Raw genomic sequence first — 17818 nt, forward strand, 5'->3', positions numbered from 1 at the left:
TTGCCTTTATCCCAAAAAAGTGATGTCTTCATTTTGATGTTAGAGTTGAGACGCACCTTATGTATCCACGCTCTTAAACCTTGCCACAAAGTTTTGGGCGACTGGGCAATGCCATAGGGCATTGAGGAATAGACTTCTTGGCTCTGCAACACATAAGGCACCACGAGGATACCTTGATAAACTTTTTTAGCCTATCCTTGGTGCTAAACTTTTTGGAGCAAACTCTCCAAAGCATTGTATTGAGCTTTTTGGACGGGATGCAAGTCCACATCTTGCAAATTCATGACTTCCAAGCCTTCTAGTGGTCACAAGGGAAGGCAGCCTTCCAAGCTTCTTACAGCTTGGTGAACATAGCACCGGTCTTAGCTTTGAAGCCATGACCCTTTTTGCTACATGGAGGGGGACTACTTTGGTGGTAAATGATTCCTATTACTTCTTCCACAAGGCAAGGTGTGATTGTGATGCCAAATGTTGCTATTCCATTGGGAGTGCCTAGTGGAGTGAATCCAATATTTTTATTTGGTTAGTAATTTTTTTATGAACTTGCATGCAAAATTCTTGATTAGTCCTCCCATCACTCTTGTATATGTTTTTAGGATGCACTATTTCACCATACTTCTTATTGCATCATTGCTCTTGATTACCTTGTCTAGGTTGCTTAATAGTCAAATTTTAGCTCTTTAGAGCTCCAGAGCTCTAGATTTGAATTTTTCTTTTGATCTAGTGTGATGAATATTTGGCTTTGTTGTTGGTATCTTTGATAGGGGAAATTGCTCCTTGTCTTTGTTCTTGGTATCTCTAATGGGGGTAGTTGCTTCTTGACTTTCCATTTGCACAAAAATAACATTATCTTTTCTTAAGGCATTGAAATAAAATTGATCATTTAGGAAAGTTCATGGAATTGAAAATTGGGTTCCATTACCTTTACCTTATACCTACCTCCCCTTGCATAAGAAGGGTTCTAATACTTTCTAGCAGTGCAAGGGTATGTCATGTTTGATGGGTCAGTGGCCTTTCGTGGTATGCATGTTTCATTTTTAAGGTTGATTTGTGTATAGCTATAAGAATGTGTTTATTTTAATACTCAAAAAGGATCCTAAGTCTTAGGCATCCATCAATCAATAGAAGTATGGATTATATTGATGGTTTGCTAAAAGAACTCTAAGTTGAATGGTCTACATATCATTCTACATAGGTATGTTATGATATTTGGAAGTGGGTTAGGTGCAACAAAGTGGCTTGAAATGTGGAGCTTTTCTTCAAGAAGGACCTTATCCAATAGAGGATATTTCTCAAATACTAATGGGGAGTCAAATTATTGGACTTAGAGAATTGGGCATACAAAACATAGGGTCATACTAGTGGGTTTTACTGACCCCTCACTATTTGGTAGTACTCATAGGATGGTTTATTGCACGAGAAATCTCCACCCTATTTTTATACCACTCTCCCAAGGAGGGGTTTTTTTAGTCTAATTTCTATATGAGCTCTTTTATCTCAAAATTTTCTATGACTCTCATTATAGGTGCACAAGGTGGTATAAGGCAAAGAGTTCTTACCTTCTCTATCAAACTCTTTAGGAATTCCTATTGGATCAAAATACTCTTAGGATAAGCATGTATTTGATCTTCCTAGGTTGTGGACCAGTGAGATATGATATTGACAACATTCATATTTGCAATACCCATATCATTCATTTAATAAGCTCTAGCTATATAGTAGTTGAGCCGAATATAGTAGTTGAGTTGGGATAAAGCATTCTAATTGTTAGTTATTTAGCCATTCTACAAATTGAGTGTTAAATGCAATTAGGTTTTTGACTGGCTAATGGGGGCTTGGGTTTGGATATACTCACCTAATTGTGGGTTTGATTGCTATCTTACAAATATTTGTCCAGGTTCGAATTTAGCTTGATTACTTTGGCTTCTTTCAATCTGAGGGAATCTTTGGCCACAATATTAGTAGTAATTGGTTATTAATTTGGGGTTGGGTCCAAAGGGGATTGTGTACTACTACCCTTTGTCTTGGGTGGTCTAGTTACTTTTGGTGGAGTAGTGTTGGCAAGAGACAAGGATTGTTGTTGTTGCAGTTCTCAGGTAGTGGATTTCACAATCTTCTTAGTTCATGAATTTGGCTTAGACTTTGTGTTTTGAGGAATAAACAATGTCTATTACTATTCCAAGTGTTTGATTAGTAGTAAAATTTTATTAGATACCATTGTAGGCTTCATGGGGTTGGACTAAGCACAAACCCAAGACTTGTGCTCTTCTAAAGCTTGATGTGAGGTTGCTAGCCTCACATACTTGCTCAAATTGCTTTATGAAGCTATAGAGATCATCCCCCACCTTATATTTGTTTATTTTTTGGCTGTTAGGGAGATCTTAAATTTCTCTTTATTCTTAGGTGTTATGCATAGCTCTATTATATCCAATTTAAAGTAGAAAACCATATATAATGTGTACAAGTGAATAGAGAACTCATTATTATGTATGCAACTTTTGAGTCTTTTAGCCTTTCATATTTTTGTCTACTTGCTTGTTACTTCCATACTTTGAGAGTGAGGGAGTGAGAGAGTGAGTGAGAGAGTGTGAATTGAGTGAGGTACTAGTGAGGATGAAAGTCAATCTTCATTCCTTACTTCCATCACTTCTTTCCCTCTTACTTCCATAGCTTAAAGGGTAAGGCGGTTGAGTGAGGGGGGAGTGTGTGAGGAAGAGAGTGCGGTAGAGAGCAAGGGACCAATGTTGAGAGAAGCTCTTCTCCATCCTTTTCATCTCCTTTTGCTTCTCTATTTTGTCTCTCAACATTAGGGCAATATTGGTGTAGATTGAAATATGGTGATATGATGGCTTGAGGAGCGACACTTGGATTGTGAGATGACCAATGAGCCTCTCATGCAACTTGGACTACAATGTAGATAAGATCAGTAGGTGAGTCTACTACACCCTCTTGATCCCTTTGCTTTCTTATGTTCATGAGTAGTGAGAGAGAAAGCTTAAATGCTTTTGAGCTATAGTACAAGCCAATGAGGTAAGAGATAATTGAGCCATAGATGAGTAAAATGTTGAAAGAATAAATTTACATCCATGTCTCATTGTTAATCTCTCATTGAGCCTATTGGTTTCATTTTTGGGACCAAGCATTGAATCAAATTACCAAATGTGCTCAAATTCTTACTGCATATTGATAGAATAAGAGGTATTATGTGTTTCTTGATAAGATTGGAACAATGAGGAGTCAAGTGTATGCTTTCTCACTTTAAAACATAGAAGGCTAGCTAGGAACCTGAATCAATGAGAAATTGGTTTAGATTATGAACATAGATTAAATTAGGTACCATTGAGATAGAGAAAAAAAGAAAATCCCTTCTAAAAATCAACTTTTCAATCTTGTTTGACCTATATTGTTCCTTTCAATTCATTGATTTCTTACATAAGATCGGTTATGTTGAATGCTTGAATTTCTTGAGAGCTTGATGTAGGTTGTATTAGTATGAATACAGGATTCATATAATACAAAAATATGAGACTATCATATTGGTTGCAGTGAAGGATTCTAGGGAGAAGGAATTTAATTCTAAAGGCCAATGCATTTGCAATGATCTTGTAGGATGTTGAGCATTGAGGGGGCCGCCATGATGAGTTTTTGCAAAATTGAAAAACTCCTAGGTCCACATAAGGTGGGATGCTTTAAGGACTCTATTTGCATGTGTGGTTGTTGTTGTTGTTGTGATTTGATAATCAAATAAAACTTGAGCTCGTGATAGGCTAGAAGCTTGAACCTTGATTCTATTTTGATTTTTCATAATGCATATAACCTTCTTTGTAGAAATAATTGGTTGTGTGTATAGGTTGGAAAGAAGCTCAATGTAAAAGGTTGAGCATGTTGAAATGAGCGGGATCTAGGATGTGGCAGTGAGCTATGGTGGATGGAAGAAGAAGAATGAACTCATAATGACAGAGACACTGGACTTGACTGTAACACAAGTGAATTAGGTTCCAAGATTGAAGCTTGGACTCATAAACACAATCTTGTGTATTAGATTGACAAGTACAAGACTGACACTAACTAATAAAGAAAAGAATTATCATGTATTCATTCATCTATATAAAGTGGTAGTCAAGTACAATGCTTTATAGTTGTTAAATGGGTACAGTTTTCCCATTCTGTGCATATGGGATTCCTTTCACCCTGCATGTCTTCATCCCAAACTACCCCATACAAAGAGGCTACATTAGGTGTGATTGCTAATATCTCAACACCCCTCCTCAATCACAACCAAAAAGTACAAAGTGCGCAGAGGCTTTAGTGAAAGTAGCACCTGCAAAGTCTGGGCACACCATAAACATGGCAAAACACCATGGGCTGTCACAAAAAAGGCTAAGTGTGGGTACCACAAACATGATGGTCATCCAGAGGCTGTAGCAAGGGCCTTACAGAGGCTATAGTACAAGGCTACGTGAGGAGTTTATGAGCTTATGATAAAGACATTTGGGCTAGACATTACAAGGCTAAAGAGGTCAGTAAAAAATTGGATCAAGGACTAATAGGCCCTTGCAGTTTTCACCATTTCTGCTACATTAGGTGTGATTGCTAATATCTCAACACCCCTCCTCAATCACAACCAAAAAGTACAAAGTGTGTAGAGAGGATTTAGTGAAAGTAGCACCTGCAAAGTGTGGGCACACCATAAACATGGAAAAACACCAAGGGCTGTTGCAGAAAAGGCTAAGTGTGGGTACCACAAACATGATGGTCATCCAGAGGTTGTAGCAGGGGCCTTACAAAGGCTGTAGTACAAGGCTACATGAAAAGTTTACAAGCTTATGATAAAGACATTTGGGCTAGACATTACAAGGCTAAATAGATCAGTAAAAAATTGGACCAAGGACTAGTAGGCCCTTGCAGTTTTCACCGTTTCTACTACATTAGGTGTGATTGCTAATATCTCAACACCCCTCCTCAATCACAACCAGAAAGTACAAAGTGTGTAGAGGCTTTAGTGAAAGTAGCACCTGCAAAGTGTGGGCACACCATAAACATGGCAAAACACTAGGGGCTGTCGTAGAAAAGGCTAAGTGTGGGTACCACAAACATGATGGTCGTCCAAAGGCTGTAGTAGGGGCCTTACAGAGGCTGTAGTATAAGGCTACATGAGGAGTTTACGAGCTTATGATAAAGACATTTGGGCTAGACATTACAAGGCTAAAGAGGTCAGTAAAAATTTGGATCAAGGACCGATAGGCCCTTGCAGTTTTCACCATTTCTTTTGGTATGGATCTTCAATTCATTGCAGTTCTTCTTGTCTAGCTTCCTATACTTGTACTTCACTTTGTTTGCCACTTCAAAGTCTTCATGATTTTTCTACTTCTACTTCTTATTCTTGTTCTTTTGGTCCTCTTGATCTGCTTCTTCATTGACTTTGCTTGCAATAGTTGCATCAGTCTTTATGTCCATGTCCCCCTCAAGCAAAGGTATCATTGTCTTTGAGACAGCGAAAATGACTTCAAAATATTGTACTATCTTCAAGGTAGGAGGCATTTCTTCAAATAATGATAGCACTTGAATGCTCACAACTCCATCATTCTCTGCAAGTAAGACAAACAAGTCTTCCATATAGTGTTGATAAGCAACATGAGTCATGCTACTCTTCATGAAGTGTATCCAATATTCTTGCTTATCATTGACATGACCAGAAATTAGTACCCACAACTAACAATGAGTTGATCTTATTATGTGTCAAAAGACACAAGCAATGGCAGTGTAGTATCAAAAGGTACTAGTTTGAAATTTGATGTTTGTTGCTTGAGTTTGACTTGACTCTTGATGCTTGTCTTGTCCTTCAACTTGAGTCCCCCCTGTTGATGGATAAGTTTTACTTGAATCCTTGCTGCAAATTGAGTTGGGAGCTTAGATCAAAGTGGCAGTAGCTTCAATGTACTAAGAGGAGTGAGAAAATGAAGAAAATTGAAGCTTTTGAGAAGTTGGCTATGGCTGCCAACTCTAGGGTTTCTAGAAAGCCATGGTTTTTCAGTCTGTGTGCATTGTATCCTCAACCATTTCCAAAAAAATTTATATGGTAATGAATCTTGGTTAATGGGCTTCCAAAGCCCTATGATCCTAGGCAAGATCGTGACCTGCACACAGCGCACCAGTAGTACAAACAGGAGCAGGCGCAATTCTGAACAGTGCAGCGAATTTCGTCAATGCTAAATCATATAGCGGCCAATGTTTGCACTCTAAGATGCCAAGGAGGAGCGCCTTGAGTAGAGAAGGATGTCCACAAAAGGAATCGTGAGTAGATTTGGCCTATAGAGTAAGATATAGAAGCTCCAAGTGTTGTATGTCCTATTTGGCTATGGCTGCAAAACAGTGGCTATGGGGTTCAAGTGAGAAATTGGAGTCATACACTCACACTAAGCTGGATAGAGGTTGAGAGGAACCAGGAGAGGCTAGAGAACCAATTCCATGCTCGAATGGGCTTTGATACCATGTTGAAATGAGCGGGATCTAGGACATGGCAGTGAGCTATGGTGGATGGAAGAAGAAGAATCAACTCATAATGATAGAGACATTGGACTTGGCTGTTACACACAAGTGAATTAGGTTCCAAGATTGAAGCTTGGACTCATAAACACAATCTTGTGTATTAGATTGACAAGTACAAGACTGACACTAACTAATAAAGAAAAGCATCATCATGTATTCATTCATCTATATAAAGTGGTAGTCAAGTACAATGCTTTATAGTTGTTGGATGGGTACAGTTTTCCCTTTCTGTGCATATGGGATTCCTATAGCCTGCATGTCTTCATCCCAAACTACCTCATACAAAGAGGCTACACTAGGTGTGATTGCTAATATCTCAATAGAGCAACCCTAAGAATTGAGGTAATATTTCCATGCCCTAATTTGCGCACCAATGAGACAAGAGGGGCATGAGCACTGCACTTCGCTTTGTTCGAAACGCTGAGTAGGGACTTTATATATCCCTACATCACAACTACTTCCATGCCAATGGGAAGATGCACTTAATGGCACCATCTCAATGCACGACACGGCATGAGACCCACTAGAGCTATATCTAGTAATCCTCAATATACTTACACATGAGAGCACACCTTCATTGAGCACTCACCTTGTTGCATGTCACTTTGGACAGTTCTGTCACATGTTAGGAACCTTTTGGTTTTAGAGGGAAAGGAGGTAAGGTGAACTAAGGGTCGTGATGGTTGGTTTTAACTAAGAGAAAGATCTTTCTAGATTATCATTGTTAACTGCTCAAATGAACAAGGAGACAAATCCAGAAAATCTAAAGCAAAAGACAAGGCCAAGGCAAAAGTGAAATGGAAGACAAAGGCACACCAAGAAAAATATGGAAACACAAGAAGCGCGGAAAAGTTCTAAATCAAGGAGAAAGGGGCACAAGAAAAAGTTCGAGTCAATACTTTTGTAAAAGAGTGCAAGGCGCATCATGATTTATTTTAAGAGTGCCGAGCTCGAGCTCTCACACGTGCAAATTGTAAAGGTAGATGGGTGGCAGAAAGGAAGCTAGGAAGATAGGAGGACGATAGAAAAAAGGGCCTAGCAACCGGCCATGTAAAAAGGGGATGGATGCCCATGGGATTTTAGGGCATGTATATAAAGTTCAAAAATCGAATAAGATCTCATTCTTTGGTGTGTGGCAAAGTGGACTCTTCTTCTTCTCTTCTTTTGCTTGCTTGCTTGTGAGTACTTGAGGGAGGGAGTGTGAGTGAGTGAGGGAGTGAATGTGTGAGGGTGGGAGATCTTACAGGTGAAGCCCTCCACTATCTCCTCTCTTTTTCTTCTCTTCTCTTCTCTCATCTCGCGCATGGCTACGGAGGATGGAGCTTGAAGGAAGAGGCTTGAGGATGTTTGAGCTTGCATTATGAATTGTGGAGCTATCGAAGTGCTTGAGAGAGGAAGCAACTCAATCGAGCATCAAGGTAAGCTCACTACACTCATAGAGAGGGATAGTGCCATGGCTATGTAAGAGGTAGCCTCTCTTGAAAATCTTGAATAATAAGCGATCCGTGGGTCTTGGTGGTCTTGAGCTCATCGCCTCTACATTTTGGTTCCGTTGTCGAGACAACTTATTCAAGCTTGAGCACTTTCACGCTTCAAATCGAGCATCAAAGTAAGGGTTTCATCCTTGAATTGGAGCTTGAGATAGGTAGGAAATTTGAGGTCTTTGATCTTCACAACAAGTAAGTATTTTGGTTATTTTGATAGTTGGATGAATAGAAAAGTAGGAGAAATCAATTCAGTACTTTGCTTCCAATTTTTGTTGCATTTATAGTAGGTTAAGGTTAAGAGATTGATTGGAAAAGCATGGGATTTGCTACTGTAAACCAGGCCAGAACAAGGCACAAATCAAGAAAAATGGGAAGAAAGAGTGCTTAAGGGGGTTGAGATCAACTAGGGAGGAGGAAGGAGTGGCAAGAACCTTGCGGGGAAGGGGTTTAATAGCCAAGAGGTCGAGGGAGAGCTCATTTGAAACCTTGGTTGTTGAGAGAGAGAGAGTGAGAGAGAGAGAGAACTCTATTGCATGGATCCGCTTCAATCGTGCCACCGACAAGTTTGTTGCCCACTATAAGTATACCCACACCTTCTCCTTCATGGACAGGTAGGATTTGGAAGTGCTAGGTAAGAATGAAGCCCACAATCTCTAAGCTCAACGAATTTTTTGTCGTTTTGAAAAAAACACGCAATGTTTGGCCCATCTGAGTGACAGCGATTCTGGGCCAAGTCCCAAAATGGACCCTCGGCCCTCTCATATCTAGTCACTCGGCCCATCCTAATCAAACGCGTGAAAATTTGACCCTCGACCCACCATACTTGGCCCAAGCACATTCAAACACTTAGCACTCAGCCCACCCAGACTCAGCTCCACGTTCAAGTCATTCACTTGGCCAAACTAGCTACAGCTGCTCGGCCCGTACAAATTTCATATTCGGCCTCGGCCACTGGAGCCTCATGCTATTCACCCCGGCCCAATTTGGCCCAGTTTCACTCAGCCCCTTGGCCCCCGTCCCAGTTAGTTACTCGGCCCCTGCAATTCGAACATGTTGGGCCAAGTCTGATTTTCCTAAAAGTTTTAAAAGTTTAGACCAAATCCACTTAGACACTTGCCGTACGAACACCTGAAGACCATACAGAAGCTTGAGATACCTTTCTGGCACAAGGAATAAAGGAATCGGCAAGATGTAGAGGCGACACTAGTCGACCATCCAAAAATCCAATCCGCTATAGCAACAACAAGCAGAGTTGTAGAGCCTAAAGGAATCTTGATTGAGCAGAGGGCATAGCGAAGAACCCTATGAACCAGCGAGGATGACCAGAAACCGACGGCTAGAAACCGAGGATACAAGCCTATCAGGGTAAACCCATGGCGAGAGTGCTAGAGTTGCCTAGACACTTTGTTTTCTCACTCACTCTAATTTCCAATCCTCGAAACACACTTGAGAAGAGCTAAAATAATGAATTCACACAGTTCACATAAAAGAGTACACACGCACATACATGTAGAGAGTGAGAGTAAGTTGAGAAGTCTTAGACATGGAAGAGGGCAGCTTAAGCCGTAGAAGCAACGAGGAACTTGACCTAGGAGATTTTCCTGAGGTGGTCCAACAGTTAGTGAACAAATACGATGCTCCCTGTAGAGGACATCATAGCATATCTCGAGGAGGAGAGAAAGCTAGCACGCAGGGCTCTGCAAGGCCTAGCCGTATACCAAGACCAGCAAACTAGAAGCTTGTGCCAGAGCATGGAAATGCGAGAGATCTAGAGAGTGCTAGCCCTAGCAAGCAGAAATTGGTCAGAGAGCGAGAGAGCGCTAGAAGGAGACCTCGCACTGAGTGAGCTTCTAACGAAAAGTGGCTGCTAGATAACACGGTAGCAAAGCAAAGTGCTGCAGCATTAGCAATATCGCTACTAGCGGGCTTAGGACTCAACCAAGGCTCTAAGAGCCAATCAAAAATTCCTATGGTGGTGAAGCAACTTGACAAGTACCAAGAAAATGACAACCCATAAAGCTTTGTGAAACAGTTCGAGCATGTCTACGAGGCCAACAGCCTCACCGATCCTACTCAACGCTCCCAAGCTTTTGGATTGTGCTTAGGTGACAAGGGCCAGACCTAGGACACGAGTTTGGATGCTGTAGAGCATGCCAATTTCAATGGCTTGAAAAATCTCTTCATTAAGAGATTTTCCAAACCTGGGTACTCCGATAACTTGCTAGTGCAGCTCATGAACGTCAAGCAGAGAGAGAAAGAGGATATTCAAGATTATGTGACCCATGTGTGGAGCCTCTTCAAGAGAATCCCTATGGGCGAGAGCCCAACCGAAAGAGCCATATCCATGGTATTCATCAATGGAAGATGAAGTGAAGAGCTCTACAAAGCCTTGGCCGACAACTTGAGCTTGCAGCGAGATGCATTGGCAAGGGTCTTTGAAGAGGATATTAGAGTGGATGACCAGCTCAAGGAATCGAGAAGAGTCCAGTACCAGGAGTTCTGAGAGGGCCTCAACTCCGAGTGAGAGAGCATGTCCAAGCACGCAAGATAAAGGGAAGGGCACTGATTCAGGACAAGGGCTAGCAGAGATCAGGATGGCCATATCCAAACTGCAGAAGATGATGAGACGACCAACGCATCCACACATCCAATGCATGCATTGTGGCGGAAACCACTTTCCAACCGAGTGTCAGTACCCTAGGTCATGACCTTGCGCTAATTGTGGTAAGTTTGGTCATGACACCATTCATTGTCAACTACCACAAAGACTCCCATACCCGCAGCGTTACGATCAACCCTACCTTGCAAACAGGCCACCGAACTTATTTGGAGGGGAGCCCCATTGGCCCTCCCTGCGCCTAATGACTCTAAATCATCCATCCCTAGAATGGATATAAATCCTATGGGTATCCCTAAACCACATGGACCCTACGTGACCCATCCACCTAGTGATACTCCAATTCACTATGTGGACGAGCTTAGTGGCGACAAGCCTTATGTAAACCCATACATATTGTACAATGAGGAAGGCAACACAGTCCTTATGGACTACCGGCCAATGCTGATGATGGCACAGACAAAGCAAGCCGACACATCATTGCCAGGGCCTAGTAACCTTGACGCAACCTCAATTGGAAAGAAGAGCCGGAGATGGAGGAAGAAAAGGTCAAACGCTAAGGTCACCCTCAAAACCGAAAGTGCCATAACCTTGCCTATTGGGAGGAAAGTCATTGGCGTAGAGGAAGAAATGTGAGTGGGTGAAGGAGGCCCAAGAGCACCTAAAATATACTGAGCCCATACTAGAAGACGAGATCGATGATCTCTCAAGCATAAGCATGCCAATCTCTCTCCCACGACCAAAATCAAGGGAGACGATAGCACCACAAGCAGGGCCACCTAGATAAAGTCTAAATGCTCCGAGCCAACAAACCAATCAGGGCCATTGGCCAAGAACCGTAGAGTTGGGAGAAAGGCAAGCAGCTAGCAACCTCCTTAATACACTGGTGACCACCCCTATGACTCTAAGCTTAGGCGACCTTCTTAGGTAGCATCCAACGCTATGGCAAGAGCTGAAAAAGTGGGTCGAGGAATCAAATGAGCTAGTTGCCACAGACTTGCTTGAGCACAACACACAAAAGCGAATATGAGTCTGACACTGCACTCCATGCCTGAATCCTTGCGCATCAATGCTTTTTGGGAAGGCACGAAAATGCATACAGTCCTACTAGTCTTAGCTCTCGAAAATGTCACAAGAAAGGGGATCTTAGAACAGGGGTAGAAATGAGTGTGCTAAGCCATGCAATACTCCAAACTTGGGGTAACCCACCGGTCGAAACTACTAGGTTCAACATCACACTGGCTAACGGAATGAAGGTGAGACCATTCAGAGTGTTGAAAATTTGGCCAACTTTTCAACACTCTTCACCAACTTTATAGTCACGAAGGGAGTGGACTACGACATCCTGATAGGTCGACCCTGAATGCGCAATGCAAGAGTCATAGAAGATTGGGGCAATGGTCTCATCTTCTTAGGCAATCAAATGGAGGTTGTAAGAGTAGAGATGGACACTTCGAAGACTATGCCGGTTGACCTAGATGTCGTCTCCACCATGCTGAAGCATGATGGGCGGATTAGGAGATCCTATGGGGCCCTTACCAAGTATATCTCGTGCTTGGAGGACAAGCGAGACCGGATGCATGTTCTTGCTACCATTGACCTACCGTTCTCAAACAATGAGGAGTACAAGTGAGCCATCAAGGCAACTGGCAAGCCCAAGGACACACCCTTAGTACTGGTCTACATGATGACTGAAAGCCGACTCAAAAGACCCAATCCCTTTATGTTCCAAGTCCCGAACAATAGACCAGAGCTCCTAGAGATCCTAGGATATCTGACAACAAATTGGATGGCAATCCAGCAACAAATCTCAAGCCTCTCCAAGATCTCTTAGACAAGCTTGAATGGCGATGGTCCAAGGTGCATGATTTAATCTTGAGGTATAATTGGGCTTTAATCCTCAACCAACAAGAGGAGATATGTCAGAACTTGGAGAATGATGAGCAACCAGACAAAGACAGCTCTCATGATGAGTATGAGGATTGTTGTTCCTTCCATGGTGAGAGCAAAAGGGAAATCGATACTATAGAATAAACACTTGGGGGGAAGGGGGGGTGGTGGGGGGGTATAATCGAACAAATATGAGTAGACTCCATACCACACAAGCAAACCATCCTTAGAGTAGAGAAAGGAGTCAGATACACAAGGACTATGATCGAACATGGTTGGAGCACGCAGGCGCAATCGACTACGAGTAGGCAGGCCTAACCCAGCTGAGTGATGCACCACTACTGCGAACGGACTCACCTTCCGAGCTACGACTACCAAGAGAGAGCCCCTCTTCTAGCGAAGATGGAGAGTTTGATTTTGAGTTGGAAGTCATCTTAGATAGTGATCCTAAGGTATCTCGACCTCCCAAGACTAGACCCACTAAGGGGCACCTACCCATCCACCTAAGACGCCGACAGTTAAGGGAGGAACGACGGAAGCTACCTAAAGAAATGCAGCTAGAAGAGTAGCGAAAACCACAAATCAATTCACAAAGTTCAAAAAGGGAGATAGGGTGGTGATCTTGCTAGGAGCCAAACAACAAATGCAAGCAACCAATCGAGGGACCCGCCAAGGTCAAAGAGGTTAATTTAGCTAGGGAAGGGGACACCCCACAACTTGTTTATAGCCAAGCAAGATGAAACAAGTCTCGTTACTCTCTTGCAAGAGTATATAAACGTTTTTGCTTGGTCCTTAGAAGAGCTCAAAGGGATAGATCTGACTGTGCTCACTCATAACATACCCATGACACCTAACGCAACACAGGTCAAAAGCAACGACTATATTCCATGAATCCAAAGCACGCCCACACCATCAAGGAAGAAATTGATAAGCTAATGAGAGCGGGATTCATCTAGAATTTGAACACACGGACTGGGTTTTTCCCATAGTTATCATGTTAAAGATAATGGAAAGATTAGAGTGTGTGTCAATTATAAGAAGGTAAATGCAGCAACAAAGAGAGATAACTATCCATTGCCATACACCTAGCACATGCTCGAGACAGTCGCTAGCAAAGAGGCCTACAGTTTCCTGGATAGCTTCTCTGGATATAATCATTTGCAAGTGCATCCTAACAATAGACATATGACCGCTTCTACCACTAAATGGGGCATCTTTGCCTACATAGTCATGCCCTTTGGGTTGACTAACACGCCAACTACCTTCCAACAACTGATGTGCACTATATTCAAGGATATGCTTAGGAAGGAGCTAGAGGTCTTCGTGGATGACTTCTGTGTCCACTCTACTTGGACATAACATTTAGATAGAATCCAAGCGATCTTTGAACTGTGTTGACTATATTGACTCTCGTTGAATCCCTTGAAGTGCCAATTTTGGGTGAAGCATGGATGCATCCTAGGACATGTGGTATCGAATAATGGCATTGCCACAAATTTCTCAAAGATCAAGGTCATCGTCGACCTTCCACCCCCAACTGATTACAAGGGCATTCAATGCTTCTTGGGACATACAGGGTATTACCGACGATTTGTGTTGAGCTATGCATTGATTGCTAGGCCTTTATACAAGAGCTGTTGATCATATTTGAATGGACCAAGGAATACCAACACGTGTATGAGGAACTAAAAAAGGCTTTGACCACGGCACCAATTCTACGAGCCCTAGATTGGACACTCATGTTCCATGTGCACATTAACGCTTCGAAATTTGCCATAGGAGTTGTGTTGTGCCAACTTGGTGAACACAATCTAGATTACCCAATGATCTTTACTAGCAGACAACTCACTTAGACCGAAATGAGCTACTCAAGAACACACAGAGAAGGGTTGGCCATGGTATTTGCTGTAAAGAAATTTCAGCATTATCTTTTGGCTATGCCATTTGCCTTCTTTGTTGACCATCAAGCCCTGTTATATCTTGTTAATAAACCCTATGCTATAGGACACGTCGCTCGATGGCTACTTCTACTTTTAGAATTTGACTTCTATGTGGTAGTACGTAAAGGGAAGCAGCATTACATGGTTGACCATCTGTCTTGTATCCCCACGGGAGAAGATGTTGGACAAGGCATTGTGGATGAACTGCCAAATGCACATCTATTCTGTTTATCCAGTAAAAATGATTTTTTTAGAGCTGACATGACACCGTATTGGGTACATGACATAGTTCAAGTGTTTGAGTACGGACTACTGGAACGACTAATAGAAAAGGCCCGACTTAGGTAGCTCGTCCTGAACATCCAACCCTATCAATTGATAGCAGGTCAACTTTACAGGCTGGGGCAAGACAGGTTACTGCACAGATGCGTGTGTGAGCATGACATGTATGATGTGCTAATAGAGGCACACAATGAAATCGTGGGAGGACATTTCAATGGAGACGTGACAGCTCGCAAAGTGCTACAATCCCAACTGTGGTGGCCTACTCTCTTCTAAGATGCAACATGATTTGTGAAGCATTGTGACGAGTGCCAACAAACTAAATTCCCTATTCATAAAGATCACATGGAGCTAACCCCAATTATCACACGACAACCCTTTGAGAAATGGGGGATTGGCTTCATCAAACCCATTAGTCCCGTGGCATAGTATTCATAAGCCAAGTACATCATTGTGGCCACCGACTATCTAAAAAAACGGGCAGAAGCATGAGCTACGAGAAAAAATGACATTAGGACCACTACCAAGTTCCTATGGGAGCAGGTGATCTCACGGTTTGGCTGCCCCATCGAACTAGTTAGCAATCAAGGCACTCGCTTCATCTTAGTAAACGTCCTGACCAAGGTCATCTCTGCTTCGCGCAGTGATTGGGATAACAAGTTGATGGCGGCCTTGTGGGCCTACCGCACGGTTTACAAGATGAGCCCCTTTAGGTTGACCTATGGTATGAAGTCAATTCTACCCTTGGAGTTCTTCGTACCTAGCCTCAGGATAGCCCTTCAAGAGAGATGGGATGGGAAAGAGGCATGACTGAATGCCTAATTGAGCTCAAACGCTTTATCGAAAACCTGGCTTCTAGCCACCCATGTGCTAATACGCAAGAAGGCAAGATGCAAACACTAGTTTGACAAGCATGTGAAGTGGCACAACTTTGAACAGGGTGAGTTAGTGCTACTATACTCAGTCAAAGGACATAAGCAGAAACTGAAGTTTCAAGGGCTAGGTTAGGGTTCGAACCATTAACCGGAATGGCAACATAGAACTCAAAACCCTAGAAGGTCAGGGCATAGGCTTCTTCAATGGCAACCGCATAAAGAAGTACTTCCCTCCCATGCACCCATTGCATGAGCCTCCAATGCTAGCATCCCCTATCCAAGTATGAGTAGCCACTATCATTGACATGGACGATGAGAATGAGGAAGCTGTAGAACTAGCTTACCTAAGCATAACAGTCACTGCCAAGCACACATGCACCATCAATGTATTGGTTGATGAGGCAGCTCACTTTAATAATGTCTTAACTCATGGCCATTGGAGCCAAATTGGCAAACCCTAGTTACAGCCCACTAACACTAAGCTCTCCCCGTATGGAAGCCGAGCATACACACTTTTGGGAAAGTGCAAGGTTGTAGTTTCTATCGAGTCTGAATACATGCCGGATCATCTTCTATGTGTTGCCCAACGCTAAAGATGCAGGCACATAATCGCTATTAGGATGAACCTTTAAGAAGCGAGCTCGTTGCCGACCTACAAATCACAGTGTATCCACCTAGCCGTGGGCAACGTCAGCATAGTTATAGCTTTCAGCAAGGATAGTGTGACTCATTTCAAGTCCGTGAAGTCACTGGTAGAGAAACCCACCATCAAGTCTAAGGAGTGGAGTCATGACTCATCACAATCCACCAAGCCCCAATGCCAGCAAACCATTGAACCCAATGCTAAAGCCCATATAACCTAGCTCAAATGGGTACCTAAACATCAAGGACCGCCACCCGAAACCAAAAACCCACTACCGCACAAGGCTAATGACCCATGCTCGAATCCAAGGAGGCCAAGACGAAACTATAAAACATGACACACGGTCAAAGCCGCGATGGGTCCCCAAGACCTTATTGCAAGTGCAAGGCTACTATGAGGGTAAAACCTAGATTTGGCTACCTAAAACCAACACAACCAAAAGCCCCACTCAAACACCACCCTCAAACTGGACCACACAAAACATTAAGTCAGAGACACTCGGGCCACAAGAGAATCGAGCTGCTACATCCATGGAACCTCCAAAACCTAATTAGTGAGTGGAAACAAGTGTATGGTATATTGGAAGTAGATGTTTAATAGAACAGTATTGGGAAGAGTTGATAATGCAAGCAGAACATCAAGATGCTCCAAAAAAAATCAGTGATAGACCAGGGATAAGACAACATCAGTCAGCCGACACCATTGGTCCACACCAACATCAGACATTAGCACCAAGTAGGTGGAACACTCCATAGCAAAATCTAGAAGGTTTGGACTAGTCCATGCTATAGCAGAAATGTTGGCAATCGTTAGTCAGGATGGCAAAACATGGACTGGGGGGCTTGGTAGAACCATGATCATGAATAGGCCTTGTAGAGATTTGTGTAAACTTAGGGAAAATCATTTTTCTTACCTTTAGAGTCCTTTGTTATCCTAAGGCCTTTAAATATAATCTCGATCCCTATTCTTGAAAAGCTCTATTTCTCTGACTCGAATTACTTTAAATCATCAAAAGATCTTACAAATTATAATCTCTTAAAGAGTTTGGGAGTTTAGTTCATTGATTTGTAACACTACAAAGAGCCTCTTTATGTAAGAACCTAGGGTATCGATAATCCATTTTCTTTCGAAAAATAGATTTACTTAACCCTCTCTATTTCTTGAACTTTATGTTATGAATTTCATTATCATTGAGGAAAAAGACTAGTGTTTCGAGTGACCAATCTGGGTAAGCTTATAGGTCACATCAGACTCTTCTTACTTGAGGCTAGCATTACCTTTACCTATAGGAAAAGGTACCACCAACTTAATTTCCTAACTTCAAAGTAATCTCATACCTTTATTAATACTAAGGCATATAAAATTCTATGACTTAGCATGCAAAGATTTGATCCAATGGCCATCATGTATGTATTTCAGGCGCATCAACAAGGTAAATATGGAGGTAAACTGGCTTTGTGGGACTTCTTTCAAGATGTAACAAAGAATATAGTATAAACCAAGCAGACACAATAAAGGCCATGTTTGAGTTCATG

The sequence above is a fragment of the Lygodium microphyllum genome, chromosome 5, assembly GCF_053477565.2.
Source record: "Lygodium microphyllum isolate KBCC chromosome 5, Lygodium_microphyllum_v1.1.10, whole genome shotgun sequence".
Taxonomy (NCBI): domain Eukaryota; kingdom Viridiplantae; phylum Streptophyta; class Polypodiopsida; order Schizaeales; family Lygodiaceae; genus Lygodium; species Lygodium microphyllum.